This window comes from Leptodactylus fuscus, chromosome 4 (assembly GCF_031893055.1).
Source record: "Leptodactylus fuscus isolate aLepFus1 chromosome 4, aLepFus1.hap2, whole genome shotgun sequence".
In the NCBI taxonomy this organism is placed as follows: Eukaryota; Metazoa; Chordata; class Amphibia; order Anura; family Leptodactylidae; genus Leptodactylus; species Leptodactylus fuscus.
The window spans coordinates 212009299-212016936 of NC_134268.1; the positions used below are offsets into that span (position 1 = coordinate 212009299).

Genomic DNA, 7638 nt, shown 5'->3' on the forward strand with positions numbered 1-7638 from the left:
GGAGCCGTAAGTTATGGGCGTTGTTTACACTTACAGGTCCGGATCTGCGCAGCAAGACAATGGGCGTGGCTATTTCTAAACCAATAAGAATCGCGGACTTCAGAGGGTGGGTGTGATCACATTTGTGTTACTCTGGATAGGAAGAGGCGTGGTGTGTATGTAGAGGCGTGGTTTTGCGCTGGCAAGTCAGTTCCGATGGGCGTGTCCATGTATGTCTAGGGGCGGGGTGAAACTGTGTTTACGTCCGGATAAGTCAGCGAGATGGGCGGGTTTGTGATCCCGTAGGCGGGGCACGTATCTGTGTTGTTGTGAAGGCTGTGGGCGGGGTTAGAAGTGTGGGCGTGGATCTCGGTGGTTTTCGGTATACCGGGGCTGGCGCTCGGTCAGTGAGGGAGGGGTCGGTGACGGGCACGGCCGGGGTGGTGTCTTTCTTGTGTGCCCGGTGTGGGGTATTATTACGGGGCAGGAGGAGGAGGGGGCTCAGCAGGTTTCCGGGTCGCTCTACTTGTTCCGGGTGTCGGGGGCCTGACTGTGTGCACCGGGGTGCGCTCCCTGGAAGAGGCGAGGGATGAGAGCTGGACTGCGGTGACACGGAGGATGCTGCCGGGGGAGCTGCTGCATGGACTGCGATCATAGTGAGTGCTCCGGCCTCTGCTTACCTGATGGGGGTTGTTATCCTTCCTGGTGGGGTCATTATTAGGAGGTGCAGTCCCTGCTGGGGACTGTCTGGTCATGGTTGGCGGAAAACTGCTGATCCCAAGGGTGCAGGTATTGTTATGGGGGCTCTGCTGGTAATACTGGGGGGTCCTGACAATACTGGCTGTGTTATGGGAGCTCTGCTGATAATACTGGGGGGTCCTGACAATACTGGCTGTGTTATGGGGGCTCTGCTGGTAATACTGGGGGGTCCTGACAATACTGGCTGCGTTATGGGAGCTCTGCTGATAATACTGGGGGGTCCTGGCTGTGTTTATGGGGGCTCTGCTGGTAATACTGGGGGTCCTGACAATACTGGCTGTGTTATGGGGCTCTGCTGGTAATACTGGGGGTCCTGACAATACTGGCTGTGTTATGGGGGCTCTGCTAGTATTACTAGTAGGGGGTTCCTGACCATTACTGGCTGTGTTATGGGGGCTCTGCTGGTAATACTGGGGGTCCTGACAATACTGGCTGTGTTATGGGGGCTCTGCTTCTAACACTGGGGGGTCCTGACAATACTGGCTGTGTGATGGGGGCTCTGCTGATAATACTGGGGGGTCCTGACAATACTGGCTGTGTTATGGGGCTCTGCTGGTAATACTGGGGGGTCCTGAAAATACTGGTTGTGTTATGGGGGCTCTGCTAGTATTACTAGTAGGGGGTTCCTGACCATTACTGGCTGTGTTATGGGGGCTCTGCTGGTAATACTGGGGGGTCCTGACAATACTGGCTGTGTTATGGGGGCTCTGCTTCTAACACTGGGGGGTCCTGACAATACTGGCTGTGTTATGGGGGCTCTGCTGATAATACTGGGGGGTCCTGACAATACTGGCTGTGTTATGGGGGCTCTGCTTCTAACACTGGGGGGTCCTGACAATACTGGCTGTGTTATGGGGGCTCTGCTGATAATACTGGGGGGGGTCCTGACAATACTGGCTGTGTTATGGGGCTCTGCTGGTAATACTGGGGGGTCCTGAAAATACTGGTTGTGTTATGGGGGCTCTGCTAGTATTACTAGTAGGGGGTTCCTGACCATTACTGGCTGTGTTATGGGGGCTCTGCTAGTATTACTAGTAGGGGGTTCCTGACCATTACTGGCTGTGTTATGGGGGCTCTGCTGGTAATACTGGGGGGTCCTGACAGTACTGGCTGTGTTATGGGGGTTCTGCTGGTAATACGGGGGGGTCCTGACAGTACTGGCTGTGTTATGGGGGTTCTGCTGGTAATACTGGGGGGTCCTGACAGTACTGGATGTGTTATGGGGGCTCTGCTGGTATTACTGGGGAGTCTCTGAGCATTACTGGCTGTGTTATGGAGGCTCTGTTTGTAATAAGGGGGGGGGGTCCTTCCTACTACTTTCTGTATTAGGGGGGCTCTGCTATTATTCCTATGGGTTCTCCTCATTACATGTTTTGTTATGGAGGCTCTGCTGGAGATCCTGGTGGTCCTGACCATTACTTTTCCATTACCATTCCATCACTTTCTGTGTTATGGGGACGCTGCTAGTATTATTGGGGGGTTCTTTCCATTACATGTTTTGTTTTGGGGGCTGTGTTGCTGATACTGGGGGTCCAGGCCATTATTTGCTGTGTTAGGGGGGCACTGTGAGTCTCTGTACATTGCTTGCTAAGTTATTGGGGTTCTGCTCATTGTTAGGGGGCTTCCAATATCTCTGGAGTACTTGGCCACTACTTGCTGTGTAATTGGGTCTTTGCTTATCATAGGAGGCTTTTCTAATATCACTGGGGGGGGGGGGGGTTCTTGCCACAGACAATTCTTGGTGGGCATCTGCATACTACTTGGCTCATTCTGCGGTGCACCATTGGTATGGCCCGTGCCATGGTGGGGGCAATGTTTATAGATGGGCAATCGTAAAGGTCAGTGCCATTCTGTAAGAGGTAGGGTCTGTGTACTATAGCAGTTTACCATATCTGTATAATGTGCCAACCCTGTCAGAGGGGTCTCCTTAATGTTCCAACCCTGTCCAAAGAAGAGTTTGCAGACCGTGCCAGCTTGTTGGGGGAAGGGTCTTCACACTGTGCCAGGTGGAGGAGTGTCCAGTCTGTGCCAGCCCATCATAGAAGGGGTCTGTGCAGTGTGCCAGTGTACCATAACAAGTGTCTGGGCACCTTGCCCATATACCATAGGAAGGGTCTGGGCACCTTGCCAGCCTATCATAATAATGAGATGCACACTGTGCCAGACTGCTGGGGGAAGGGTGTGCACGTTGTTCCAGCCTATCATAGCAAGGAGATCCACAATGTGCTGACCTACCAAAGGAAGTGTCTGCATATGGTGCCAGCCTCAGGGTTGGCAGAAGTGTCTGCATATGGTGCCAGCCTGTTGAAGAAATTGTGCCCTGTGTCAGTTTTTCAGGGAGAGCCATTACCCAGTGTGCCCTCTTATAGTGTAAGGGTCTAAACAGTCTGACAACCTGTCGGAGGACGTGCCATGTTGTGGGGGAGTGGAGTCTTTATACTTTGCCAGTCTGCCATTGCATTGGTTTGTGCCAGTTTGTATTGGTTTGATAGATCACTTGTTGGGTGTATTTGCACTGTATGGCAGCGAGGTGCCATATACAGCTGTATGTGCCTGTCTATATTATGCTTGTGCCAAGGGTCTGCTCAGTGCCAGCACATCTCCAGGAGCTTGTAAAGCCCTAATCTTCTATGACTTGGCACACCCATCACCTACATGGCACGTGGCTGATAGTCTGTAGTGCTGTGAGGCCGCAGGGTGTTGGCACCAGGTCCTCTGCAGATGCCATATAAAGATGGCTGTAGTCATTGCCATTCAGGGCTTTGAGAAAGCTGTGTAACCGCTCTTGTAGGAGCAGTCATGTTGGCTGCCATCCTATTTGAGACTGTTCTTTCTTCGCCCAGTGCAGGTAATGATGTGAAACACAAAGAAGGGCCCCTGGCCATACCCTCACCCCCTGAGTCTAAGATTAGTGGTCACCCCTCACTCAGGTCTGCATGCTCCTTATGCACTTGTGTAACTCATTCTGTGCTGTAACATTTCCGTGTAACCCCCGGGCCCCTGGTTCTCGGACACCTCGGGCCGCTGGCGTGTATTTGTATCTGCTTTCCCAGCAGTTTTACTTAACGCAGCATTGTTCTGAGTGGAGAATGTGTAGTATGTGCGCCGGGCAAGGCAGGGGATGTTTAAAGGGCAATTCCAGTCACCGCTCTCATGGCTATCAGCCGTGCAGGGGACATTCCTACATAGCTTTTATTTTGTTGCGTCTCCTATCCTGCCTCAGGATAGTGCATAAAGTTTATACTCTTATGGGTGAAGCTTTGTGCTGTCTCAATGGCTCCCCCTGCTGGGGGTAAAGAACATTGCAAGGGAGGTGACAACTGCTCTGCGCACGTCTGTGGCTTTCATAGTCTCATGATGGCAGGGTAGATGCTTGAATGGAAAGGTAAAGTAGGTTCGGCGTGGATCCAGTAGGGGGCGCTGTCTCGACTGTGTGTACACGCCACCTACTGTGACTGTTGTTATAAGCCACCGCCCCTGTGGTGGAGTTGGGGGTCACATATAGTTACTGCGGCTTGGAACATGGGGCAATAAGAATGCCAAGGTGGAGGGGTTGAGGCGGCGCCACCTACTGGATTCACACTACGTTAGGGAGGACCTACTGTATGGACACACCCTCTTTTATATAGACGCCGCTACCGCCCATATATTTTCCCCTACAGCGCCCACTACAGGGGAGTTGTTGTACTACATCTTGGCTGTTGAAATGAATAGGTTTTACTAAGTTGTACAGGTTGTCTTTCTGTTCCTGCTCGTGAATGGGGGCCCCAAGAAAAGTACCCATCCCCCCCCCCATATGATGTCCTAACAATAAGTCATACATGTCACCCACATTTCCATTCCAGCTTGCTCTAGGCCTCCAGTCTCCCCATTTCACACACATACAATGTCCCAGTATGTAAATGTTTGCATTTGCAGCTGCTCGCTATTGTCTGATGGATTAGTGTATACAGAGAGCAGGGCTTTGTCAGGGGTGACCCGGATGTGGGTGCTGCCAGCTCTGCACTCCTGCCATACAACAGGCAGAGCACATGTGTGCGCTTTATGACAAGAACCAGATCCTTCTCATGTCACCTTATCTGCCTGCTCATATCAGAACTGGAAAACATGTTTACCTGGTTTGCGGTTTCCTCATTTCGGCGGTCGGTGATGTTTCTGGCGTCCATGTGCCTTAAAGGGGATTTCTGGGGCTTTTTAAATTGATGACCTGTCCTTAGAATGGGGGGGCATTGAATTAAAGATTTGTGGGGGTCCAGCACCTGGAACCCCATAGAGAAGCGGTTTGCAGTGGCTGTGTGATGTCACCCGTCCTGATCACAGCGCTTTACTATTCAAGTGAATGGGGATGAACTACAACTCCCAGCACAGCCGCCATACCAATACGTGGTGTCGTAGCTCAGCCCTATACTCTTCACTGCAAACACGCCGTGTGACCAATGAATATGACAACACATGGCTTGTGTCTTCTTGAAACAACTTATCGTCGTGGGGCCTGGGCGTCAGACCCTAACAAATCTTCAATTGATGAATTATTCTATTTAAAGGGTTTGTCCAGGATTAGAAAAAACATGACCGTTCTATTCTTAAAACAGCATCACACCTGTCCATGGGTCTGGTATCCCTGTTTTAAAGGGATTAGGGCTAAGCTGCAATACCACAACCAACCTGTGGTCAGGGGTGGCGCTGTTTCAAGACGAAAGCAGCTAAGTGTTTTGTTTTTTTTCAAATCTTAGACAACCCCTTTAATAGGTAACACTGGCGGGGATTGTCTGGATTGGAGAACCATCATATAAAGGGGTGGTAGTGACTTCTTGGTCCACTTGCTATAGTCGCAGATCTTGGTCTGGTTATTGGAATGGTTTGCATTCAATGACAGCAAGCAATGGCCTTGAAAATTGTGCGGAATGGAAATATGAGGGAGGGGATTTACGCCAATCTTATTCCAAACCCCCACTGCTTTAAGAGGTTCCTGGACAAATAAGAGGCCATTGGGTCCAAAGCAGTTTTGCAAATGTGAAAGTCCGCTGCCGTTTAGTGTCTTCAGCTCCAATGTAAAGCTATAGGTCTCCATGGTAAGTGATAACTAACATGACGTCCATTGTGGTTTATAGTTCTATAGACTGCGCTGTCTTTGTCCTGTCTAATCCTTCACAAAGATCTCTCTTCTTTCTCTCTCCACCTCCTCTCCTTAATCTTCAGCAACTTAAAGGGGTTTTCCAAGTCTAAGATATTGATGACCTATCCTTAAGACTGATGAAAGTGAATGTGGCAGCGTTCGGGCCTACAAAACCTGATGATGGCAGCGTTCTTTGTGAGGGATTAGATGGGGCGTGAACGCTCTGAAGTGTCTAGAACTAAAAAAAAACACCTTGTACGCTGCGTCACCTGATGGCGTATGCTGTCTACCATGGAGACACAGAGTTCTGCATTGGAGCTGCAGACGGTGGGAGATTTACGTATTCTTTGTAAGAAACATGTATAAAATCTCTGGTTATGGTGTGAATGCACACACGACATACACGTATAGAGGACGTATACAATATATACATGTGTGTGTGTCACTTCCTCTGGAGCTTTTAGGCCACGAGACACTGATTGTGACAACGTGGCCCCTGAGTTTCTCTGTGTACCCCTATTCTCTCATTTTCACACGTAGTATGGGGTCGGCTTTACCGGTATAATGATATGGACCGCCGGCCCCATCGTACAGGTAACTCTTAGTGAACACGAGAGGAGATGGAAGAATTTGGGAGCCAGTGCTGGTTCCAATCGTGTGACCTGGGGCGGGAAACCTGTGGTTATCACCTAAAAATCAGGGAGGAGTTGATCGGACTACGAATAAACATGCAGAGGTACACACGGACATAGTAATGATACCGCCATGGAGACCCCGACCAACCCAATGGGCCAAATTTATTAAAGAAATACGCCAGTTTTTCACCAAAAAAGTGCTGTCTTGTCTTTTTTTTTTTTTTTTCCAATCCCTGTGCCTCTTTTGAGAAAAGTAGATGGACTGGGTTCAGGAACGCCTTAGCACGGTATATTCTTTCATGTCAGAAAACTGCGAGTTATACCCGAAATCTACAGCGGTCCCTGACATTGCACACCGTGGGAAGTCTCTTCCTGTGAGGGACTGGCGTAGATCTCCGATAGGGTTCACACCAGTTTTCTATCACAAGATATAAGTCGTCCGTCCTGCCTTGTTCTCTGTCTACTCTTCTCAAAGGTGCCAAACTGGTCAGAAAATGGACAGGACAGTTTACTAAATCCCCCCCTTTGTCTTGGTCGTCTATATAGATGGTGGGCGATTTGGGCAGCCATGGGCCCTTGGCAGCTGACTAAACCAGAACAGAGGTCTCGTTCTCAGGCCGGTTCATATCTGCGTTTGGGCCATCAAACGCTTTTCTCTCCGTGTTTTTCGCTTTTCGGACCCCATTATAGTCTGTGGGTTTCCTAAGGTAGCCGCTTTTATGCGGATTAGGTTTCCGTTCAGACTCCCTGAATGGAAAACCATGCCCAGGTGTGAACCAGGCCTCAGCCTTGACATACTGCACATTGAAAATCATTGTGCTAGACTATGGCTCCATATTGATTTATACAGCCATAAATGACATTTTGACCATCACAAGCATGGCGTCCAGGCATGTATTCAATTGCGTATCTCTAGTGCCGGGGTATTGGATAATCGCACGTATCCGATATTGTCAGAGAAAGGCATTTGCAGGCTAATACTTCCCTGGCGAGCCCGTGTGGGATGCCAGGGGATGTTTTAGTAGGCAAGTGACTGGCACAAGAGGGGTTAAACACAAAGCTTTTCCCGTCAATGGAAAAAGAAAGTGATCTTATTATAATGGGCTTGAAGGTGCAGCATGCACCCGGTGCCAAGTGCTGAGGAGTCTG

General features: G+C 49.9%; 1 protein-coding gene across 1 annotated transcript in view; it reads left to right on the plus strand.

Annotated features, from left to right (window-relative positions):
* Positions 1-339: 339 nt before the first annotated feature.
* ANKIB1 (ankyrin repeat and IBR domain containing 1) overlaps positions 340-7638 on the plus strand; it is a 66971-nt gene continuing 59672 nt past the window's right edge. The window contains exon 1 of the mRNA XM_075271656.1: positions 340-635. The gene's annotated coding sequence lies outside the window, so the exon portion shown is untranslated. The remainder of the gene's footprint in view (positions 636-7638) is intronic.